The sequence below is a fragment of the Chrysoperla carnea genome, chromosome 2, assembly GCF_905475395.1.
Source record: "Chrysoperla carnea chromosome 2, inChrCarn1.1, whole genome shotgun sequence".
NCBI lineage: Eukaryota > Metazoa > Arthropoda > Insecta > Neuroptera > Chrysopidae > Chrysoperla > Chrysoperla carnea.
Window position 1 is genome coordinate 47,049,706 of NC_058338.1, and position 25,694 is coordinate 47,075,399.

At 29.5% G+C, this 25,694-nt stretch overlaps 1 protein-coding gene across 3 annotated transcripts in view; it reads right to left on the bottom strand.

Moving 5' to 3' along the window:
- LOC123291966 (beta-glucuronidase-like) overlaps positions 1 to 25,694 on the bottom strand; it is a 65,608-nt gene that overhangs the window by 34,412 nt on the left and 5,502 nt on the right. For 2 of the 3 annotated variants that reach the window (XM_044872452.1, XM_044872449.1), the window contains exon 1: positions 9,286 to 9,322. The exons of the other annotated variant lie outside the window; for it this stretch is intronic. The gene's annotated coding sequence lies outside the window, so the exon portion shown is untranslated. Of the gene's footprint in view, positions 1 to 9,285; positions 9,323 to 25,694 lie in introns of those variants that run through there. 3 annotated transcript variants of the gene reach the window in all.

The window sequence follows — 25,694 nt, forward strand, 5'->3', positions numbered from 1 at the left end:
TACCAAATTTTTTCTTTCCTGTCATGAACACGCATGTTCTTTTCTTCCTATTCATGAACAATCGATTATTTTCAAGAGAATATCGTGTGTACATTACAAAACTGTTATCCCGACGCAAGAGGATATGGGGGAGAGGTGAAAGTGGGGATGAATTATCGAATATTTTCAAATATATCCAAATCTGGTACCAAATAAAAGCACATGATGTGCCATTACAAAACTGTAAATTACATGCAAATCTGTTCAACCGCTTAACAGTTGTGAGCTCTTTTATCGGGGGCTTATCAAATTTCATAAAATTAACTAGATACTTCTCATCTGTTTCCATGCAACCATATTGCCCCACAGCGAAGTGTGGCGGGGTACAGCTAGTAGTTTAATAAGATGATACATTTTAACTTATAGTTTCTGCTTTATATGTTGTGAAATGTTATCTATCTCTGGAATGGATAATTACAAACACAATATTATGTAGGTAATAGGTATGAAAGACAGTACAGTACTGTGCAGGTACTGTATAGTACACAGGTGTAAGCATGGTGTAAGTTAGAGATATTCTGAAATTATTTATTCAATTCCAACACTTGCATATTATTATATTTATATAAAGAAAGATAAAACAAAGAATTGTAATTATATTCACGGCATTTTATAAAGTGCAAATATTATCATTTATTTAAGTGGGTATTGTTTAAAAAATATTTAAATAAAAAAAAATATTGTCAATTATACACTGATTGACAAAATTTATGGAACAAAACAATCAGTAAATAGTGGGGGGCTTGGGTTTTGTATCTATAAGATACCTAAGCAACGTTACTAAAAAGTTGACTTCAAGAAGGATTCTACGAATGTCTTTTCTTATTTAAATTAGGTAGGAATAAAGTACGTCTAGCACCGGTTGCGTTTACTACGTTTACTAATGTGCATTCCTGAAAAAAGTTAAGAAAATTGCTGATTTTAAAACTAATTTTTATGTGATTTTAGCAATTTTATTTATATTTTTCAGACAATTTTGCCGTCGCAATAAGGAAAGAAATATACGAAATTCAGTGATTCAGTGTGGTTCTGAAAATAAATCTTCCAAATTATTTGAGAATGTAATTTTAAAAATTAAATTTTTAATTAAACAATGTAATTTTAAATTGCCAGTCAGAAAAAAGTTTGCTTTATTAGCGAGCATTCAGCGATAATTAACGCAACTGTTCTCAGACACAAGACATATTTCGTTCCTACCTAAGTAAAGTAAAGAAAAAAATGTTCTAATTTGAGCCGTCTTAAAAAAATTCTTGGAAACATTGGCTCAGCTCTCGTAATTAAAAACCTTCATTAATAAATTGTCATGTTGGATCTATTATGTTTCAAGGTTCTACTTTTGGTAATTGACTCCCACAGTTGGAAACAGATAGAGGAATTGCTTTTAATAATAGAGAGTTGTTCCTAAAAAACTATTTTTCAAAATACGATCTGTGTCCAATCGTTTTTCAGGTCCTGAAAAGGCATAGGTATAGCTGATTTATTAATAAGAGATTAAAAGATTTACATTTATTGTAATTTTCTGTTTTTTGAGTGAATAGATTGGTGCTTTCTTATTAGCAAACCGGCCCTATCAGATTGATAGACTTTACATCCTCCAAGTTTTATAGTTGTTGATACAATGAAAAGTTTTGACCCAAATTTTACTCTTAAGGTAAATAACGACCTAAACCCTCATGACCTAAATAATGACCTAAACACCCATTTTATTTAAATTTAACAAGTTTAAACAAGAACAATTGATTGAGTTAATTGTTGGACCTACCCTTTAGTGAAAGTGTTGAATGTCAGTGCTTGCATTATTTTATTAAATTAGAAAAGTTTAAAAAAAGCAACACAATTATGGCGGCTGCTAAGACCGCTAGTTGAAGCTACCTGCAAGTTTTCAACTCCCTAATTTTTGTATAATTTTGGAGAAAATGAACACCAGAGTTTTGTCTTAATTTGCGCACTCACGGGTAAACAGTGATGTTTATGAAAAATTTTTAAAACAAAAATTGTTTATTTAAACCTTTGTTCTATCTCTAACAGTTTATAAGATAAGTTTCTACGGACCCAAGACCCAATTGATCTTTGTTGCTCATTTACGAACTCAAACTCACTTTTTACGTCCTCAGCACGCTATATATATTTCAGCTTGATATCTCATTTTATCTTGTCGCCGGACAGACAGACAGGCTTACAACCGGAAATGGACTGAATATGTAATTTTATGAACACCTATACCGACATTTTGTTTCTATCATCAATATTTCTAAGCGTTACAAACATGGGACTTAAATTAGTTTACCTTGATATATTTCAAATACATATAAAGAGTTTGAGAATGGTTTTTACATTCCAAAAGCTGGCCAGCCGTCTACCACATAAAAATAAATGACGTTTCCAACTTTAAATTCATTGCAAATGGGCTTGTGCAAGTACATATGAACCATTTAAATTGTAACAATTGGATGTATTTAAAAGATATCTACTAACCAGTTAACCAGTTCTTTTTTTTGCACAATGTAACAAATTATTCGATTAAAGTAAGTGTAATAAAAGCCATTAAACAGTCTAGCGTTTTACATACATAACTCAACAGTAACAACAAAAATATTTTTGTAAATATATGCATCAGATGTTTTTTTTTTTTGCTGTTGTTGGAATAACGTGCATCTTTGCTCAATTGGCTTACGAATATCAGACAGAGAGTTCACTTTTTTAGGTTTTTTTTTCTTTTCATAATAATAATATGTAATATAAATATACAGGATGTAATGGAGACGGAAACAGTCTCCAGTGTTAATTTGACACTCGGTTTTTTTGCACAGTGGTTTGTTTCATCGTAGGACAAAAATAAAAATTTACAGTAAGTTTTTAATATCTCGAAAGCCCAAAGTTTATGAAAATATAAATTAGAAATAATAAGATAATTTTTGTTTGTTTGCATTATTACAATACGCGAAAACGAGTATTGTAATGCAAACAAAACACGGTTCAACTTTGTTTTTTTAAATAGAATTATATATTTTTGTAGCGGGTTTTATCTTTGCGGCAAAAATGCATTTATTAAAAAATTGTTACAAAGATAAGTAAATTTTATCTTAATACACTCACCGATTCGAAGATAGGCAATTGAAGAATAAAAAGGTCGAAAGATCCCACGGCTATATTCCTTTTGTATTTTGGTACATTATAAATGCAGCGCTTTCTTTTTTTTTATTTACAAAATATTTTTCTGAAAATTTAAACTACTTTTAGTTTTTACTGTATGAAATAATTGTAGTATTAGTTTAAAAAAGACTTCTGATTTAGTAGTCAACTCAATATGTGAGAACATTAGGCTTGGTTTGATTAGGATATTTATTATGACATAACATAAAAATTGCATTGTACTTACTTTAAATTATCTCTGTTTTCTCTAACTTCTGACAACTTTCACAACTCAATTTATTTGAATGATAAAACATAAAATTTTGAAAAAAAATACAAATTGACAGTTATAAAAATATTTTTGCATTTTCTCAGAATTCATGGCAACATGAATCGATCGAAAAAGTTTAAGTTTCCTAGGTAACCTAGATATGGGTTTTTGGTGTCTGTTGCAGTTTTTTTGGTTTTAACTCTCAACCCGCAAACAAATATCGTGCGATAAGGCTCATAGTTCCAATAAAGGTACTCTATCATTTACGCAAAACAGTCACCTTTTTAATGATAAAAGTGAATGGAAACCCATCCAAAATCTTGTTTACATGGGATATATTAAAAATTCTAACAGGATCAATCAAGCGCAAGTAGTTACATTAAAATTAACAAACAAAATAAATTTGGTAGCATTTTATTCCATGTTAAATTGCTAAACGTGTTATTTGTTACACGTAGTACGCATATAATATGGTGAGCTTGACTTGTTAGCCCATGATGTTGTCTGGAAGTTCATGAATATGTAATTTTTCCAAATCAATAGAGTGTTGACCCTTTAAGAACGCGTACCTTAGTCGTAATGTGTATGTAATACAATAATAACATTAAAAATACGATTACTGTACGTAGGTACTTATGTTTCCAATCTAAATTTTTTGAATATCATAAAACCATGTCAATTATATGTCACTAAATTTAACAATTGTGTTTTCAAAAGCCCCTTTACTCGTACTATGTTTTTTTTAAACGAAAAAAAATTTGTTTTAAAATATGCAGATTACAACATTGACTATGCAACATAAAATTAGGATCAATAAACAACTTGACGCTATAGACTACTTAAGGCAGTACGAGCGCCAAGAGAAATTTTAGACTTAGGGTTGAAATTATTTGTACCTCATTTTAAACTTTGATGATGAACTTTGTTATAAAACTTTGTTAACTTCATAAATGTAGACGAAAAGTAAGAATACAATTTTTCGATATCTGCCTTGCTTTTCGAAATATCGAAAGATAAATAATTAAACAAAATTTTTTATTTTCGATATTTTGAAAATTACTCCAAATATCGCAAAATTATTATTTTTATTTGAAATCCATATTTGATTCGACATGAAAAATGCGAAATGTAAGGCTTTTTCTTACTAAATAACGGTCTTAAATCAATAAATTTTTAATGAATGTTCAAACTGAAAGATTTATATTGAAAATTATACAGTTTCTGTATCATGATAGTGGAATAAACATGCTTTTGTTTGGGGACAAAGTGGGCATATATTTATTTGTGTGTAATAAAAGGTACACTGTACATGTAAATGCATATATTTTAAGAGCAATGCAAAATATTGTTGTTTGTTTATTTTCTCCAATAATATAGACATATGCACCGTATCGAATGTTCACAGAGAGAGATGGTAGTATATTAGAAATCCGTTCCATGATCCCATGTGATATAGGGGTCAAAGAATGTCTTTGTCTGTTTTGGAAATGTCTGCCTCTACTTTTGACCATCCCTTGCGGTCTCCTTTAGTTTAATTAAAATGAAATTTGGTATTCGGTAAACAATTGGAGTTGTTTGTTGCATAGATCGATGTTATAAAAAAGGGGGCTAATTTCAAAAATTTAAGAGTGAATTCCCAGGGGAAAAACTGCTATTCTCTACGTTTTTATTGCTTTGAACTTATTTGAGTTGGATTAGTGTTAATAATAAGCCTTAAAATATTGTCAACTTCAAAGCCCTTCTTGCTCCATTTTTGTTACGTAAGATTGTGTTTTTTTTTGCAATTTTTGTGGTGGTTGGTATAGATATTGCTTTTTGAGGTTGAATTAGGTGTGCATTTTTGGAGTAGCCACCATTTTAGCCGCCCTTACTGCTTTCTTAAGTACATACATAATGGATATTTTCAAAGCAGACAAAGACATAATTACCAGTTCAATTAAAAGTATCTTTTAATAAGAAATATTATACAGAGAAACTTGGTTAAGTGGGATCTGGATAAGTGAGAAACCTCCATAACTGGAACTCATGCTGAGGTCCCAAAACATTGGCATTGAATTACCTGTGTTAGTGGGACGAAGCAAACCTCTATATTTGGAATTAGTTCTTTCGATTTTATCGTCATAGTTATATTTGAGAGCGAGTGAATTTTATATGCATTAACCTCTGTAACTTAGAACTGAGATAACATCGCTTTGTTTGAGCCTCAATGACCTTCAGTTTTAGTTTTGCTTTACTATCATACGAATGTTGATTTGAAAAATTCCGAAACGAAGGCTCAAACCGATATCATTACGTAAAAAACAAGTTAATATGTTTATGAAAGTGGGAAGACATGCGATGAAGTCTGTGTCGAATTTAATGTGCCAAAATCTAGGTACTCTTTGTAGAATAATTCAGAATAAAGATAAAATTCAATCACAATGTTCTGAAGGACAAGGAAAACTAAAACGTGTACCTTAATCAGAATATCCTGATTTTGAACAGTGTTTGCTAGCATGGGTCAAGCAACTTCGTAGCAAAAACATTCCGGTAAGTGGACCTATGAGTATTATAATATTTTATTAAATAATACGTTATTTAATTTAATAATCGTATCTGTATAACTGAAATAACCTGTATTATGTCCTCTATAAATGGAACGTTCTGTAAATGAAACAAATATTTGTTTAGACCTGGATATCTGAGACGCTAAGTAAGTGGAATACCTCTACAAGTGAGACAAATTTGCAGATCCCTTGATGTCTCACTTAGCCAGGTTTCACTGTATAATGAGGAGGAAATATGATTTTAGTGATAGAGCTCTGTTGCTCACGAATTTTATTTTTTGTTAAATTTTTTTTATTTAATAAATTAAAAAGATACTGCAGCATCGTTAATTTTTAAATAATATGCCTATATATCAGCTCAAACATAAAAAAAATATTTTTAGGATTCTATAACTCAACAAAACCAATAAAATTTTTGTTAAATCACAATCATAGAAAAATTTTGGTAGGCTCTCCAATTGGAAGCCACTCACGAAGTTTCAAGTTATGTATTGAACAAAAATCGTGCTGTTCCGCGGATTAATTCCCTTAATAAATTTTTGAACCTTTCTCTGTCATAAAATATTGCCTTTTCATGTGATTTATGCATGTATTGCGATGTCCTATTTTCTTTCTCGATCTCTTTCTCACATTTATAAGCTCTTCTCATAATAACACACAGACAGACAAGAAAACAAGAAATTGAGTTAGTAAAAAGTTTGTAAAAAACCAAATTGAATGAGCTGCAAGAAAACAAATCAAGAAAGTTAAAAGTTATGTCTTGTCCGTTTTGTAGATTTTTTCAAAAGTTTAGTAAAAATTACTAAAAAAAATTTTTTGTTTAATTTTCAAATTTATTTTTAATGTAATTTTACAATTGAAAATGGTTTTTCTAAACTATAAATTCTATCGGCAGTGACGTCAACACATCGCTTAAGTAGCGCCACCGCAATGAGAAATTAGAAAATAACATGCAGAATACATACACTATATTATAAAAATAAATTTCCATAGAAACAAGCTGAAAAATGTGAAGTTAGCGTGATTCCAATTGTCTCACAGCATCAAGGGTGGAAATACGTTACAACCTATATCATGCCGTTTTTTTTTTATTCAAAAATATCACTATTTTTTATTAATAATTATATTCAAAAGGTGGAATAATTATTAATTAAATATACTAATAAAATATTAATTAAATATACTTAACATGAATTATTTTTCATTCAGACAGGGTGCTTTTGTAAGTTAACATATGCTTGAAACTCAAAAAATAAGTTTTGATAAAAAGGCATCTTACGTATAAGTATAAATATAAAACACATTAAAATAAGGTCACAAAAGCTTGGTAAGTAAGTCTGCAGATAGAAAATTTGTTAAGTAGCCTTAAGAGTTGACTGTCACAATTAATACCAATTTATCATTCTTTTAAAATAATTTCCGGTTAGGGAACATCCATAAATTACGTAACACATTTTAAGGGGGGGGGGTATTTCAATTTGTTATGCATTGTTACGTTAAGGGGGGGTGTCAATCTAACATATGTTACGTAACAAAAATTTAATTATATTGCTTGGATTAAAAAATTAAAAAAAAATTTCTAATCATACTTTTATAATTATATTTAATTATTGAGATATAATTCAAATATTCGCGCCATGTACAGAAGCGCTGCTATTGGCATGATACCGCACTGCTGCTATATATACGCGCGAAGTCATTTGTTTTTCCTTGCTATAGAGATACGCAAAAATGTTCATCAACAACTGGACTTAATAATTCAACATTTGACTTTAATTTGCTTTATAAAAAATGACACCAAATATCGGGATTCTTTATCAAGATTTATTCAGAGCTTATAAAAAAGCTCATCCTACAATTTCTTCGCAGCAAGCACAACTTGAAACAAATAAAATTTGGAATGACTTTAAAAAAATTAAAAATAAAGATGAAATGAAAAACAAACAAACAGAAAACACTAAGACTAACAATACTTTATTTTGTATTCTTTTAGATTCTATGTATGATTAATAATAATGAATTTGATGACGTGGAATGGATAGATGTTGATGATATAGAGGAAGACGACAAAGAAACGACACCACTTCTTGAATTAGATAATTCAAAAATTCCTGTAATTGACTCGATAACCGACTAGTTCAAACCCAGTTGGGAAGATGATTTTGCTCAAAAAAAATGAACGTTAATTTTTCATATTACTTCTTTAATTAATAAACTAAATATGTAGCAATTGTTTTGTGCAATAAATTTAAATTTAAATAATTCAAGAACTTTTTCTGTTGAGACAAAATGATTATGTTACGTAACAAATCCTTCAGGGGTAGGGGGGTCTGGTAATTTGTTACGATCTGTTACATACCAGGGGGGGGGAGTCTAAAAAATCTTCAAAATGTGTTACGTAATTTATGGATGTCCCCTTATTATAAGTACACAGAAGTACACTATGTATTTAAATAAATATATCATGACTCTAAGATATGCTATAAATTTGATGAGAAATACTCATACAGCCACCGTAACATACAAGTCTTTGTGAAATAGGTGAGCTTTTAAACCACGAGCATTTTCCATAATGAAGGGAAAATTTCTATCATTCTTTAAGGTAAAGGTAAGTAGGCAAGACGAGTTTTTCTATTTTTTTTAACACTATACAATTTGTAGAAACAGACTGTAAGTTTGTACACGAGAAAACAATCTGCCAATGAATTTTTAGTGTTTTGAACAGTATTGCCTTTTATTCAAAATTTTTCTTTTACTCGTAGATGTATAAATGTCCTCTATCATTGGCAGACTGTAAAAAAATGATTATGGTTTTCTCTTACGAGTTGACAGTCTATTACATCTGTATAACTTAAATTTGATGACATTTAAATTTAGAAAATGAAAATTAATTATGCTACTTTACCACTTAGTTTGTAGTCATCTCACTATTTGTTCGGAATAACCCGACTGATGTCGGGTAAACTCGCACAACAGAGGTTTTGATTTTCGACGAAAAAATGAATCTTTAGAATTAGAAAATTCAGTATTCATCAGGATATAAGTATATCATAAACGTAAAATTCATAATAAAAAAGTTTCTTCAATTAAATTATCTCATCTTTAACTTTGCGATATCCCTTCCTTTTCGTGATTTAATATGAATTTACCCGAAATAAAATATTCTCCCTGCACGAAAAGTATTCGTTATCACATTTCATTTCCGTAAACTGTTTGTGTATCAAAAATTTCATCAGTTCGTTCGTATATATTGGTAAGAGAAAAACAAGTAATAAATTTGTATGCCAGTATTCTTACCGAATCGTTGTTTATTTAGATATTCTGTCGGAAACTGAAATAGAAAAAAGCATTATCAGTAATTATTTTTAAAAAAATTGTAATTAGGTATAATTGTCGCTTATGTTTAACGTCTATTTTCCTAAAAAGCAGAAAAATAATTAACTTTTTATTTTTCTTTACCAAAATATTTCTCCTACAAAATAAAATTTAATTTCATTAATATTCCCTATTTTCGGAAAAGTAGCATAATCTGGCAATCCTGATTTCAGTGCTACTGAAGCTTCTGTCAAATTGGTAGCTTCAGTGTCACATGGCTGTGTAAATTCAGATCAGATCAAAATTAAGTTATAAAACCTCCATAACGTACATGTACGTACATGTATACATATACTAGTGATTAAAAGCCATAAGTATGTAAGTATATTAAAAATGATACACTTAATTTGTAATTGAATGATGTTCTTGCGACAATGACACTTTACAAAACACAAAACAAAAAATATATTATTAATCTCATAATAACATTTAATATTATTAATATAAATATGTTCTTTATAAAAAGTGGTCTTACTACACATCCACTTTATAGCCTTCCAAGCTATACCAACCAAGCTGTAGCTAGCTAGCTAGCCAACAGCCCATAATACCTACTTGTTAATGTTGTAGTAAATTAGTATAGTAGACATGTTAGTTTAAATGAAAAAAATAAATAATATGGTATTCTTTTAAAGATGATAGAATGAGTTTACTGACATTTTTAAGTAGAACAATTTATTAATAATATTCGGTATTCTTATTCTTTGGTGTAGTTGGTTATTCACTTTTGTGTTGTTATCAATGTCAGGGCCTAAATTAATCATGCACTAGGATCTTGTTGCATGTGAGAAAAGAGTCAAATAAAAAAAATGAATATCAATTAATATTAGATTGAATGAAATAATTTAGAAGATTAACAATAGAATTGTGGCTTTTTAACATGCTTCAAATCGTCTTCAATCATTTTTATATGAGTTATTTTAAAATAAAATTATGAACTCTTCTAATAACTTATACTGAAAATAAAGATATTTTAAGTCTATACACAACTGCACCTATCGGCCTCTCCCTCTTGGCGAAGGCGTTGTCCTCTTCCAAATAAAAATGTGGAAATGGAAAAAAGTATAAAGATAGACTTGGAAATAAAGATATTAGATAGATACTATACGCGTGGAAATTAAGTTGCTGCCAGGCAGATTAAATAAAATAAATCTCTCATGTAAGCGAAGATATCTTCTCAAAATAAGAAACCAGTCAACACACTCAGGCCAAGACCATGTTCTCAGTATCACAAAGTCTTACAAGACTATAGAGGTATGGGAAATTTACTGGCAAATTAAAAACGGCAATTAAAGATTCAAAATTTCGAAGGGGCGGGTTAAGTTTTTTTCTTGCTGAAATGGTATACGTTTTTGCAAAATAAAAAAAGTTGCATGAAAAAAAATAATTTATGATTAGGTCAAAATTAAGGATCTCGCAAAAGTCTTGCTGTAACATAAAAAAAAAGCTAAGACTAAATGTACAATATTGAGCCCAAGGCCAAGACCATCGAGTCGTTGTTTTGATTACCTGATCGTTGAGACTTTATGTGTATAGGTGTTTTTTATGACGGAACTTTTTCCCCTACGGAAATTTTCGGTAAAGTGACGTTTTCTCTCACGGGACCCGAAACTTTTTGATTAAGTAGATAATCATGTTAATATTCAATTTTATGTTGTTCTAGCCGGAAGGTCACCGAAGAACAAATTGGAAAATCATTTTGTCCCACATTCAATTAAACCGGGTGTCTGCTGACTGACACTCAGATAGATTTCATAAGTACTGGACAATGGCTAATATTATCAGAATTATACTATGGCTAATTTTTCTAAGGAAATTTATCTGTATTCTATGATTAAATTTGGATAAATAATTCAAATTAATTAGAAACTGTAAGACGTTTATTTAGAATCCTAGTGGATTTGCATTTATTTTATCTTTGTATTTTACATTCACTTGTATTAATAATTTTGTCTGTATTGTAAATTGATTTTGATAAGTCAATTCTCCTATCTGCTTATTTGATTTGCATAAAAATCTAAATTTATAACGTATTGACCATGCGATCACGTACAAAACTTTATTAATATTACTAATTAAAAATAATTTTCCATTTTCCAATTCATTGATCTAATTCAAGGTGATTCAAGGTCAAATAAATGTACTCATGCTTAAAATTAGTTCTCACATGTAAATAAATGTATTCTAATAATTTAAAACCAATTTATAAAAACTAAAAGAATTCTACTGAAAATTGATTCTACAAATCATGTCCTTGGCATTATGATACAAATACAACTATTTATTACAATGCAGTATGCAGTTATATGAATACAGTGAAACCTCGACTATTTCTAAGCAATACTATTAGATATGTTTTATAGATTGTACTTATGTAATTTAATAAATTTTGTTATTAAAAATAATAAAAGTACCTACAGACAGTACGAGTGTACCGGGTGACCAACTTTTAACGGTCCACCGCTTTTTTGGTGAGAGAAGAACATTTACTATTTTGAAAAAATAAGATATACGAATTTAATTAACATTTACAATCCAACGCAATTAATTCCATCGTACCCTAACAAATAAATATGGCAAACTTAAAAAGGTTCCATTTTTTATTATTAGGACAAAGGAATGCTTAAAAGAGATATAATACTTAAATCATGACTGTTTTTCTGTGGAATTCTAAAAAGTGTGAACGTGCAGGTTTGAGGCGGCTTTTAGAGGTATACTACCACAGATAATCAATAGTATTATTGTTTGTCTATGGGTACTACTATATACAATTTGAGAGACGCTATAGAATATTTACAAAATTCCACATCGAATCCCAAGGAGGCAAGTTTTATGAATGAATTGTCTTCCTTTAATAGAAAGTTTTTCGCCTAATTGCAATGTCTTAAAATGTGAATGTATACAGAGACTTAACTATAGAAAGATATACAGAAATGCTTCATAGTAGTTAATTAATTAATAAACAGATACGTTTGCATATCTAATATTTTACATGTTGAATTAAAACAACCTGAAATGGAAAATTGAGGATAGACTGTTTGTAAAATATCGAAGGTGTTTATTTTAATAATCTTAAAAGATACAAAATTACAAAATATGGTAGTGGAAAAAATCAAAAAAGTGTAGTAAAAAATATAAATAGAAAATAACACGTTAAAAGTAATAAAAGAAAAATAAATATTGGACTACACGCAAATAAGTGAATCGCAATAAGTGAATTATTGGCCGCTAAAAAAGAGACCGAAAAAAGGGACCGTCTTCCCTATTTGTCTCGCAGCCTGACAAAGTGCAAATATTAATATTTTGAATCTATAAATATATAGGAGACTTTCTATAGATATAGATAGATAGATAGATAGATAGTCACTCATCACGATATCTCTGGAACTATAAGACCTAGAGACTTGAAATTTGGCAGGAATATTCCTTTTGCCAAGTAGAGGTCAGCTAAGAACGGATTTTACGAAATTCCACCCACAAGGGGGGTTGCGGGGGTGTTCATGAATAAAAAATTCATATTTTTCAATTATGGCTTTTAATAGTTCAAAACTTGGTCAGAATGTTTTAAATTACATTTAGAAATTTTTTTAACCTTCGGAGGGTAGAAAGGTGTAGCGAGAAAGTGGGAAGGAAATATCGAATATTTACAAATATACCTAAGTGGGGTATCAAATAAAAGAGCATGACGTGTACATTACAAAACTGTTATCCAACGCAAGGAAATGTGGAGGGAGGGGTGCAAGTGGGGATGTTGCCTTTACGCCACGCAAAGCGGGCGGGTAACAGCTAGTTATTGTATAAACACGATCATGTCTGTGTAATTCATAGAGGTAGTATAAGACACACTTTAACACTTACTTTAGTCTCTCTCTATAACGTTCCATCGTTTGGATGGCCACATTACGGTTCTATGTTATTACTTCTATGATAAAATATGAAGGTATAATATGGTCGTAAATATCATCGAAGCTCCTTAAATGGAAAATGTGAAAACATAGCTTAAACTATTTGCTGGAATTCGAATTTTTGTATTGTAGATAATATTAAATTATATTTCTGTGTATTTATACCTACCATGTACTCGAAACTTCTTGTATAAAATGAGAAAACTAAGTTAAACCTATTATTATTAGTGTTTCATCTTTATAAGTAGATACAATTTTAATTATATACAATTTTATAATAATTTATCAATTAAATTAAATAAAAATCATTATTAAACGTTTTATCACACTGAAAATCAATGAAAGTCAGATAATACGATACGATAACAAAATTAAAATTTGGGAAGCTCAAAAATCTCTAGAAAAAAGAGATATTTTTGCAACGGATTAGCATCAGGGATTAACTGCATTTGACAACCTTTATCACTGATTAAGTCGGCGCCTCAATTAGTTAACATTCAGTTGGTCCATTTGAATAAAGAGTTAATTGTGACGACAAAGGTTATAAACTTTTTAATCAACCTTGAAAACACGATAGTAATGAAGAAATAATATGCTGTTTTTGGTCTTTTTATATTGAGAACTAGCTGTTACCCGCCCGCTTTGCGTGGCGTAAAATATACCCGCTTTGCTGGGCAACATTCCCACTTGCACCCCTCCCTCCACATTTCCTCGCGTTGGATAACATTTTTGTAATGTACACGTCATGCTCTTTTATTTCATACCCCACTTAGGTATATTTGTAAATATTCGATATTTCCTTCCCACTTTCTCGCTACACCTTTCTACCCTCCGAAGTCTAAAAAATTTCTAAATGTAATTTAAAACATTCTGACCAAGTTTTGAACTATTAAAAGCCATAATTGAAAAATATGAATTTTTTATTCATGAACACCCCCGCAACCCCCCTTGTGGGTGGAATTTCGTAAAATCCGTTCTTAGCTGACCTCTACTTGGCAAAAGGAATATTCCTGCCAAATTTCAAGTCTCTAGGTCTTATAGTTCCAGAGATATCGTGATGAGTGACTATCTATATCTATAGAAAGTCTCCTATATATTTATAGATAATACAATTACATTCTTTGTATCTAAATAATATATTTTATCATCCTCTTTCGTTTACTAAAAATAGAGCGAGATTTCATGAATGACCCGGAGGAAACAAAGATTCATTTACGCATTCAATTTTTAATTAATATCAATTTAGTAATAGATAATTGTTTGATTTTAATTTGTTTATAAATTATTAACAAAAATCAAAATTTAAAAAAACGTAGTTAACGAAAAAGTGGCTTTTATCTAAGCAGCACATAATATGGGAAGCGATGGGAATAAAATTGCAATTTTAGTTTTACCATATATCTATAAAAAGCCCGATATATGGAATTTTTTGTGATATTTGGAAACTTTGTTAATCAAAAAATTTATTTATAATGTATTATATAAATCCCTAGTATTATTCAATCCTTGCATATCATCTTAATAATTAACTTTTTACTGATTTGAAAATTTACTTTACTTAAAATTAGGTACCATCATAATAGATGCTGAATGATGCTGATAAGAAATCACTTTCTTAACGTTTCAGTGTATTTGATAAAAACGTTTAATAGTTAGGTAGCTGTATAATACTATAATGTATATAATTATAATATTAGTCTATTAGTCTATTTACATTTTAAAAAGTCTTTTTATATATGTTATGATACGAGTGCTGGCAACGTTTTCGCGAGTTTATTTTTAGACGGCCGAATTTCGCATACTTATTTCCTTATCTTGTCGATTTAAAACATAAATAACTTTTAGTTTACAAGAGTTATGGTGTAAGCAAAAAAGTATTGACTTCTGAAATTTTCTGGCCTGTTCGTGTTTTTTTGTTAGTTTAGTATAAGTCGTACTCAGTAAATTAACAAAATTTGTGAGAGAAATATGGTGAAATTGGATTAGGTTAGGTTATATTTGCCATCCACGAAAGACACACTTAGGCTATAGAGACCCATGTGCAGAACTAATCACGCGACTAAACATTATCGAACAGTCGGTGCGAGTGCTGCCGGGTTATGGTTCTTACTCGGGCATGAAACACGTCTTGCATTCGAGAGCGGTTGCGTTTATTAACGCAGGAGTAAAGCAATCTAATTCCTGTTTTCGAATTTTTTAATTCCCACTTAAATGATTTGAAAAGGCTTTTTTTAAAGTTGATAAACACTCTGGTAATTATAATTTATATTTCTAAGAGGAAATGAAAAATGATTTAAACAAATTATCTTAAGATGATCTTAAAATCAGCAATTTTCACAGCTATATTCAGAAATACGTACTAGTTAACACAGTAAACGAAACCGGTCTTAGGTGCCAGGCGTACTTTATCGCTACCCAATTTCAATGAGAAAAGAAATATCCAAAATCCATGTCATCTTAAAATCAAGTTTTTCATGACGTTGCCAGTTCTTATACCATTATTTTATGTTATGAGACAAAAAAGTAACGAGAAATGTATAATGATTCAATTTATTTGGGTGAGCCACATTACTTTGATGAAATGCATTTATGTAAATTTAAATAAAATGATTGATTTGTAATGATTTGATACACATCAATACAGTTTAAGTTTTCAATGCTCTAGTTAGAACAAAAATTTTACTTAGGTAATTATGTACACTTTAAATTCATATAATTATACGTTTAGGACCAGCATACATTTTGGGAACTGATTTTTACAGGCACAGAAATTTGATGAGTTATTGTCAAGGTCACAGTGTATAATTTTTATCTCTTAGAATATTTCCATAACTTGTCTATGACGGGCTGCATAATATTTCGGGAAAAACTTTGAAAAAGACTTGAAATCGTAAGGCATGCGTAAATCGAACGACAATACAATAAATATTATGAAATATTAAATAACAGATATATGGTAAAACTTAATTTGCAATTTTATACCCAACTAATTATACATTTTACATTTTCTTTTTTTTTCAATATTGTCTTTTCAATTACTTATAACGTTTATAACTTTGATAAAATTGAAGCATACAATTGCTCGTGCGTAAAAGAATCTTCCTTACCGCCGGGTCACCCACGACCCTAGAAATTTTTTGGGTACGGAAGTTTAAACTATCACTTTTTGAGACTGCTATACCACAAGGGGGAATATTTTATGCTCACCATCGTGATTAACACACACATATGCATATTTTGTCCAAGGTTTTGCACTTTCCAAAATATCCACTTTCTTTGTTTATTTATTGAATTAAGGAAAATTTGGATAATTAAAACATATGGATAATTATAAAAAAAAAAATAAAAATAAAATAAACATTAAGAATTCATGTGTGTATTTCAAATAATTAATGGCATTTTCGTGCTTATTAATGTCAATAAAAATTTTACACTTTTTTTAGAAAAACATTTCTATAATTATATTGCCTCTGAAAACAATATTGAACAGCTTAACAAGCATTGTATCAAATCTGAGTTAATAATAAATAAATAATAATTAAAAAAATTAAAACCCCGACTGCGTTAAATAAAATCTGAACAAAAAAAACAAGTGTAAACAAACAATTGACTTAGTTAATTGTTGAAATACCATGCATAGACAGTGTTGATGATTCTATCACATTACACACACATACATAAATGATATTCCCATAATTACTGGACTTGTTTCTTTCTTTTCAGATTTTATTTAACCTAGTCGGGTTTTTTATTTTTTTAATTCTTTACTTTATTATTTATTTTGGAATTCCTTATAAAATTTAACTTGAATTATTATCCCGGAATTGGACAAGGGTTGTTAAATCTAGACTTGATTCATTCATTGATTACGTAAGCATTTTTGGTGGGAGGGAGAGGGGTTTAAAAAATATATTCATGTGCTCATGTGGGTAAATTTAATATTAGAAATAATGTATGTACATCGCGAACTAAAGTCCCTGTGCTAAAGAATAAAAATCGTTAAATTGCGTCAAACTGTGAGTTTTAGTGTAAATGATCCTTACAACGATTTCTTACGTTTTATTATTCGGCAAAACGAGATTGAATCGTACGTAAGATGAGGGGGGGAGGTTCGAGGAATCTTATATTTGCTTACGTGGGGGAGGGAGGGTGGGTTCAAAAATCGTCTAAATTATGCTTACATAATTAATGAATGGCCCCTAAGGACTGGAATAAAAAAGCTGAATTGTTCAATGTTGGCCCAACTTTGATTCTATCGTCAAGCTTAATACTTCTAGGACAGTTTTCATTAAAGAGTGGTTAGTGACATAAGAGATATAGTAGTGGGTGGATGGTGTTCACACCATGTCTGTTTAAGGTGATTGTAAACCTACAGTATTGTAAAAAAGTATTGGTTTATTGCACGGTACATACATATAAACCAAATACGTGCTTTGTAGTGAAGTAATGAGTTATTTTTACTTTACAATACCACGATACTACAAAAATATATAATATATTGTGTGCAAGTAATGCTTATAAATTTGATAATATAAAATCGAAAAGAAGAAATAATCGAAATAAGATATCGCTCTAAAATCATCAAAACTCAAACTATAGTCGTCTCTCTTCATCAAATGATGAATCTTCGATGAACTCATAATTAAATTAAAATAAATAATAATTTATTTTGTTGTTATATCACCGACAACCTTATAGTATTATTATAAACTACAAGATTGTCTAAATATTTTAGATGGTTTTTTATCACACTCTCTAGATTTTTTGATATAGAAATATCCAATTGGAAAGGATAACCTATATGATTCATCATTTTTTCTAGCAAACTTTGAACGATAAAATAATAATAAAAAGCCTGATGACCTAGAAATTTTTTATGATTTTTGGAAACTTTGTTAATCAAGTATCTTATTCCTTGCATATCTCCTTAACTTCTTCGTTCATCATTCTATAGATGAGTTAAACTATACAAAAAAATAATGGCTGATGCTGTTTGATATGAAAATATTGAATAATAAAATGCATTCCCATGATAAAATAATAAATACGTAATAAATATTGTATTTGAAACATGCTGCTGCAGCCTAGTGTATAAACACTTTAAAAAAAAATACCCATTGGCTGTACCAGTTTTGAAAAAGAACAAAAAAAACTAAACTTAAAGATATAATAACTATAAAGAAAGTAATATTACACTTAAAAAAATATCGGTCAAAATCGTTATCGCCCTAGTTTACGACCGATCAACATCACTACTATTATAATTTTTATCATGTAACGATTATAATAAATATCTTCACAGGTGTACGTAGTGTGAAGTTGAAAAAGTTGTATGGCTATTTATTTCTAAAACATGCATTCTTATTCTATACTGCACAATGGATGATTGATTCTAAAGACTATTTAGATGCAAAAGTACCTTTTATTTGGCGATAATAAAAAAAAAAAAAATCATATCCGTCTTCATCATTTTTGTCTTCAACCCAATTATTTAATTTTTCTTCAATCTTTAAAATATTTTCTACTTTTGAGCCACTTTTTGTCTTATCTATGCTTGCTTTTGTTTCCACGTAACGTGATTTTGGAATTATAAGCTACAAAGTTTCACTGGAAAACTCCTCGCTCATTTTTTGACCTTGGCCTAAAGCTATCTTAATCTTGATACTTTATCTTAGTCTCAAAAGGAAAGGCGCAATTTTGCACAAAAGTGACATATGGTCACACGCGCGCGTCCTTAGATATTCAAAGTCAATGGTCGCGAAAATTAGTTTTTTGAGAATATCTTTATACACATTTTTAGATTGCCTTGTACATACTTGGGGATAGCTTTTACAAAAATTTCCCGTACAAAGTGTTCTTCTGTCTCTTATTGGTTAGGTACTTTAGTTGGTTAGTAAATGACCATGGTGAGATCAAATTACAGATCACAAAAATATGCTCGCTTTGAAACTCAATAATTTTTGTCTGAACCACATTTTTATTGCTTATGTAATTTAGGAGATAGGCATGTATCGATTAAAATGAGACACCTTGCAGCTTAGATGCAGGCATCTATTAGTGGCGTGACAAATGATGGCCTATTTTTTTATTAGATTAGATTTTAATTTTTATTTCGAGTGTGTAGATGTTAGTCACTGTAATGAAATTTTGTGTGTGTGTTCAAGTGGATCGATGATGGTTAAGACTTACCACTACAACCTTTTTTCGAGGGTTCCGCCCCAAATAAATTAAATTTCATTAAATGGTGGGAGCGCATATAAATCACATATTGCATTACAAGTTACTAGTACTATGCATTTTTAATAGCTATTGCGGTATTATTTATTATTATTCAGATATTGTGAATAGGTATTTAATAGAGCTATATGCGAAGCAGCGAGCACCACTGCCGAAGGCCAGTCCAAAGGCCGAAGGTAAGGCCGTGCCCTGTCCAATAGATAGGAATAAAATTTGGGTTTAGCAGGATGGTTTTATCGGAATGGGTTTAGCGGGAAGGCTAAGCATAGTATAGGTATTAATGAATTGGCGTTACGTTTCCACAAAACAACCTCTGTCGGGTCCGCTAGTTTACTTATATTAGGCTAATTAACCCCAAATCAAAACAAACTGGGGTTAGCTTTTAATGGACTTTTACGGTGCGTTTTTATTTGACTTATAAGGCATGTTTTTAGTGGCCTTATACGTGCTGGAAGGATTATATGTGCTAAGTTAAGACATATTAATTTGCGAGCGCTTCATTTGAAAGTTAGGTAACAATTGCATTCAATAATGAAGATAAATATTCGCAATCGCATACTACACAACATTCGTCCCATCACTAGTATAGATGATAAAATTTTTGTTTTTGATTGAAAATATTTATAATATGGGACATAAATCACTAATTTGTACAAAAAATAATGAACTTGAAATATGACATGGTACCTACCTATAATCTTCGTAATTTTTTTCGTACCAAGAATGTAGAAATATAATAAATAATTCATTTAGTCAATTTTGCATGACGATAATTTTTTTGTAGGAAAACCTTGATAAACTATGCTCCATGGTCTGTTGATACAATTCAAGTTTTTTTTTAATGCATTAAAAATATGGAGATATTTTATTTTTTATCTGCCATGTGATGTATTGAAACATTTCAATAAAGTAGGTATACAAAACCTACATCATAGATATTTTCTGCAGATATCAAGGTTGCCACTTTCTTGATCCATTTATAAAAAAAAACCTTTAGACATAGACATAGACCTTTTCATTTTAAAAAATGACTACTTTTTGGACAGTTTCTTAAAAAACTAATGTGATAAAATGAATAACAAATATATTGTATCTTTGTCCAACTTATTACTGTGTGTTTGAAACAATAATGAATCGTAATTGAAATGAAAAGGTCTTTGCCAATTGCCAAAAATGTAATGTATATGATTTTTGGAATTTATATGCCAATGAAGTTAAGCTATACAAAATTTTTTTGATATATTTATTTTTTGCACAAAGAAAATAATTTGCAGTTTAACTTATTACTGTGTGTTTGAAACAATAATGAATCGTAATTGAAATGAAAAGGTCTTTGCCAATTGCCAAAAATGTAATGTATATGATTTTTGGAATTTATATGCCAATGAAGTTAAGCTATACAAAATTTTCTTGATATATTTATTTTTTGCACAAAGAAAATAATTTGCAGTTTAAGTGGCGGTTTATGAATAATTAATTTCAAACCTAAAGTATTTTTATATTTTATGAATGCCATATTTTTACAATTCCGTAATGCCAATGTTTCAGAAAATATAAATTGTCTTTTTTGATTTCTTTCTATTTGTTTAAAAATAATAGTCTTGCTATCTCGGTAATGTGTTGATATGTCAAAAGCTAATAAAAATATCATTGCTTTGGCAAATTTTGAAACAAATTTACGTTTGATTTCATAAGAAAAATATGAAATAGGTATGTGAATTAGCAATATACCTATACACATTGCGTATTTCAATTCACCATATTTTGATAATGTAATTATTATTTAAAGCATTTGGTGTAAGCACAACACAACCTCCATATACAGACTAAAACGGAAGTTGTATGAGCAGGTATACAGGGTGTCTGTTATTGATAGCAGAAAATTATACCAATAAATTAAGCTTATCAAGACAAATGGAAAAGCTTTTTACCAAATTTCGATCTGAGGTCTGATTCGGGAAATGTAGCTAAGGGAAAAATAGAAAGATTTATGAATTCACAAACCTATCATATTCATTAAATTAGTAGGTGTCACTTTAGAATATAGAAGGGACTATCATAATACAATAATTGATTGTAAATTGGTTTAAATGGGTAGCGAAGGCTTGGCGTCACCGGGCAATATTACTTTTTTTTATCCAAAGCACAACATTTTGCATCCCAATACAATCAAATTTATGCTCCTAATATTTCTTATCTCTAATTTGGAATTGATAAATAAATGTTTGCCATAACGTAGGTATAAATAACTGAATTTCTGTAATAACTTATAAATTGATAAAAAATTATTTGCTTTTTTTTTAAAGCGCATCAACTCTTTTTCAATGTCCGAACAAAGATAATCTTTTCCCTATCAAACAAACGCCAAAATATAAAATAAATTTTAAGTTAAGAACATCAAAAACATATCGTGCAATACGTCTATATTATGCGTATGTATATAGAAGTACCTACATAGTATATCTATATTAATTAGGTACTATTTATAGCCTGTATAAAAGGTTAAAACTGATATTATCAATTTATGAGTATAGATTATTAAAATGGTTTAGGAAAACACAAAGCAAAATATTAAAAATTAATGATGATATCAATTTCCGCTTAACATTTTATTTTTCTTTTAATAGACTTGATAGCAGTATCAGTTCTTGTATCAGTTGAAAATCAAATAAACTTTGTATTTTATAATAATTAGCAAATTATATACGAATACTTATTAGTAATAAAAAGCTATTATCAATATTACTCATTGGAGCCGTAATTATTACATTTTACACTTGTCTAGAATTAGTAATTATTCAGAAAAGGAATTTTGTTTTTTACTTTACCATTCTACTTTTTAAGAATTACCTATATTTTTATTACAGAATACTCCTGCTTGGCTGTTCTGATTGGCGTCAAACATTATAATTTTTAAGAATCCTCTTAAATATTCATTGGTGGAAAACAAATTTATAAAGAAAATCGGTTTTCCAGATAATACAGAAAATAATTAAAAGTTAATACTTTTTATGGGCTCTATAAACATCATCTAATAATCTGAGATAGTTTATAGAAAGAAGTCAAAAATAGCAAGATTATTTATTTCGTTAACTACGATTTACGTATATATCACAATAGTTATCTATCAACCAACACTGACAAAGCCATAAGGACTTCACACTATACAATATATACGAATTTGACGTTTAAGTTTTTCCTGAAAACCCGGATAAAACGACATTTTCTAAAAATGAAACCTAGCTAGATCGATTTTTCGCCTCCGAAATATCCTGTATAATAAATTTCATGAAAATCGTTAAAGCCGTTTCCTAGATTATTGATATATCCAAGAATTGTTCGTTTAAATATATAAGATTAGTTTAAAAGATATTATTCATCAATTACCTTCTACACCATTGTTGGAATTTTGCAAAAATTTCTTCAATGTGTCATGTATTTTAAGCGCTTGTACAAATGTTGATAAAATTAACATTCAAACGAATAAGCTGATATAACAAAATAATAAAATAGCTATTAATTTATTTTATGAAATCTCACGTTTATTTGATTACATGATTTTTTTCAATAAAATTTTCAATATCACTTTTTAATTTTTAATGATTGAATTCGGTAATTTGATTCTGACAACGTCCTTAAAAATAAGAATATAAAACTTATTAATTTTATTTTTATCATAAAATTTCATCGAAACACTGTGGTTTGTGTATTACTCATGGGCGAATATTATCTATCTGTTTTATTTGAAGCAGCAGCCAATTTCTAAATAGACTAAATCTAAAATTTGACTTTTTGACTCGTTCAATATTATCATTTAATTATTCCACTCAATGAACTTATTTATAAAAATTGTGGTAGTTCGCTGAGTTAATATTATAGCAATGATCGACTTTGTGAACTTTCCAAGTTAATCATATGAACATTTACCACTTTTTACCCGACGTTCAAGGAGTGGTTATGTTGTGTTCCAAACAATCCAGCTGAAAATTTCTTCATGGAAGGGTTATTGGAAAAAATGTCACAAGCAAAAGTTGTTCTACTTGTAGGGGGAGACCTCACAGAACCCGTAAATTTAGCCTTGACTTACAATAATCTTTAAAAATTAATTCATACTCTGAACTGATAAGAGATAGAGGAAAACTTTAAATTAAAAGTTGTTCTTTATAAAATAACACACAACTTTTGTAGGAAATATTTTTTCGTTAACATAATAAATACGATAGAAAAGGAAAGTAAAAATCTGTCTTATACTCTTAAGAAACTGTGGACTTTCGCCGAAATTATATGGTTGACGAAAAAATGGCTTGACGAAAATATTGTCAGCTGGATTGTTAAAAATGGGTCTGTGGACTTCGCAACTACAAGAAAGAAGAGTGCATAGAAAACCTATGCAAATATGGTCTGGCAATGGAATGGAACCACCACCTCAAACAGCACAACCTATGTAGTATAGTTATACTGTTATCTGTGATTTTCGTTGTAAATAAAAAGTTTTATAATATTTATATTACAAAATTTTATAATTTACTTTTATGACATCTGGAAGAGGTATTATACCATCGTTAATTAATACAAGAAAAAATTACAGAGAAAATAGTAGGTACACGATAGGACGTTAAAAGACGGTACAGCCATTTTCGTAACTCGAACTCAATTATTTCTAGTTTGGAACAAGAATTCCTGTAGAGCGAGAATCAATCGAATATTTTGAGATACACAGAAGGTATAAGTGGCCCCCGAAAATGAGGGCCCTACCGTGACCTTCACAGTGGCCTTCTTAAATCAAAAAACAAGGTCTAGTGAACACGTGAATCAAGTTTCGTCGCTTGAACCCTATCTACAAATTAATTCCCCTTAGCATATAGACTAATAGATTTTTGTATGAATAAAAAACATAATTTGTGTTTCAAATGTTAATTAATTTTTTTTACGTTAAAATAGTTACAAAACGTAGTAGAAATAGTTTTTCGTAATTGAAGATATTTTTCCATTAAGTTGTTTCTCCCAAATTTTTAGTTATTATTTTTAATAGTCGGGGCTGGGAAGAGCGAAGTCGTCTAGCTAAATAATAATGTATCTCCAAATTATGATTTTTAACAAAAATAGCTGATATTTCTTATTATTATTGATAAACGTGTATTCATTTCCCTCATCTTCATTTAATTGCTATTTTCTAGAGTTTCCAAGTCCAAAGTGCATACACTTGACCCAAATGTCTGACTCTATATTAATGTATATTCTCTCTCATACTATACGTTTAGTATAAGTAGGTAGCATTATCTAGCATGCAATATTATTTCTAAACCATAAAAACGCTATATATAAAATCTCTTCCTTATTAACATCCTGATATCAAGCCATTGTTTTATCCCGAAAATTTATTAAAATTTAACGTATAAGCTCTTGAGAACAATTAAATAAATACTTAAATTTAACTTTAACTTCAACATCAACATCATTAAGGTATTAAATTTTTTTAAGGCTTGTTTTACTTGGATATACAAATATCTCTTTTTTAAATTTGATTGATTTGATTTTTTATTTATTGGATTTTTATAAACTATTGTTAAGCTGTTGTAGCGCGAATAATTGACTGAATTAATTGTTGAAATACCCTGTACAAAAAGGGTTGAATGTTAGTGTTTTATTCTAATTTGCACCATCACGGGTAAACAGTGATGTTTACGAAAAAATGTTTCAAACAAAATTTTTGTATTTTTTTTATAAGGAACATTTTTGATATTGAAACTTTAATTCTATCTCTTACGGTTTACAAGATGGGTCCTGCGGCCACAAGACCTATGTTGCTCATTTACGAACTCAATCTTACACTTAACGTCCGGAGCACACTATAATTTCAGCTTGATATGTCTTTTCGTTTTTGAGTTATCGTGTTCATAGACTGCCGAACAGACGGATAGAGAGACATATAAGAAATGGACTAATTAGGTGATTTTATGAACATACGGCCAAAATTTTGTTCGTAACCTCAATATTTTTAAGCGTTATAAACTTGGGACTAAACTTAGTATACCCATATATATAATACTATAACATATGGACCAAGTAAGTGTGTTAATTTTGCAACAACAAATTCTTCCTTCTCTATTAGAGTCACGGAACTCACGCAATCATGGCGCTTATTCTTTATAAACGCAAATACCATCATTTCAGATGGATTTCACCAAT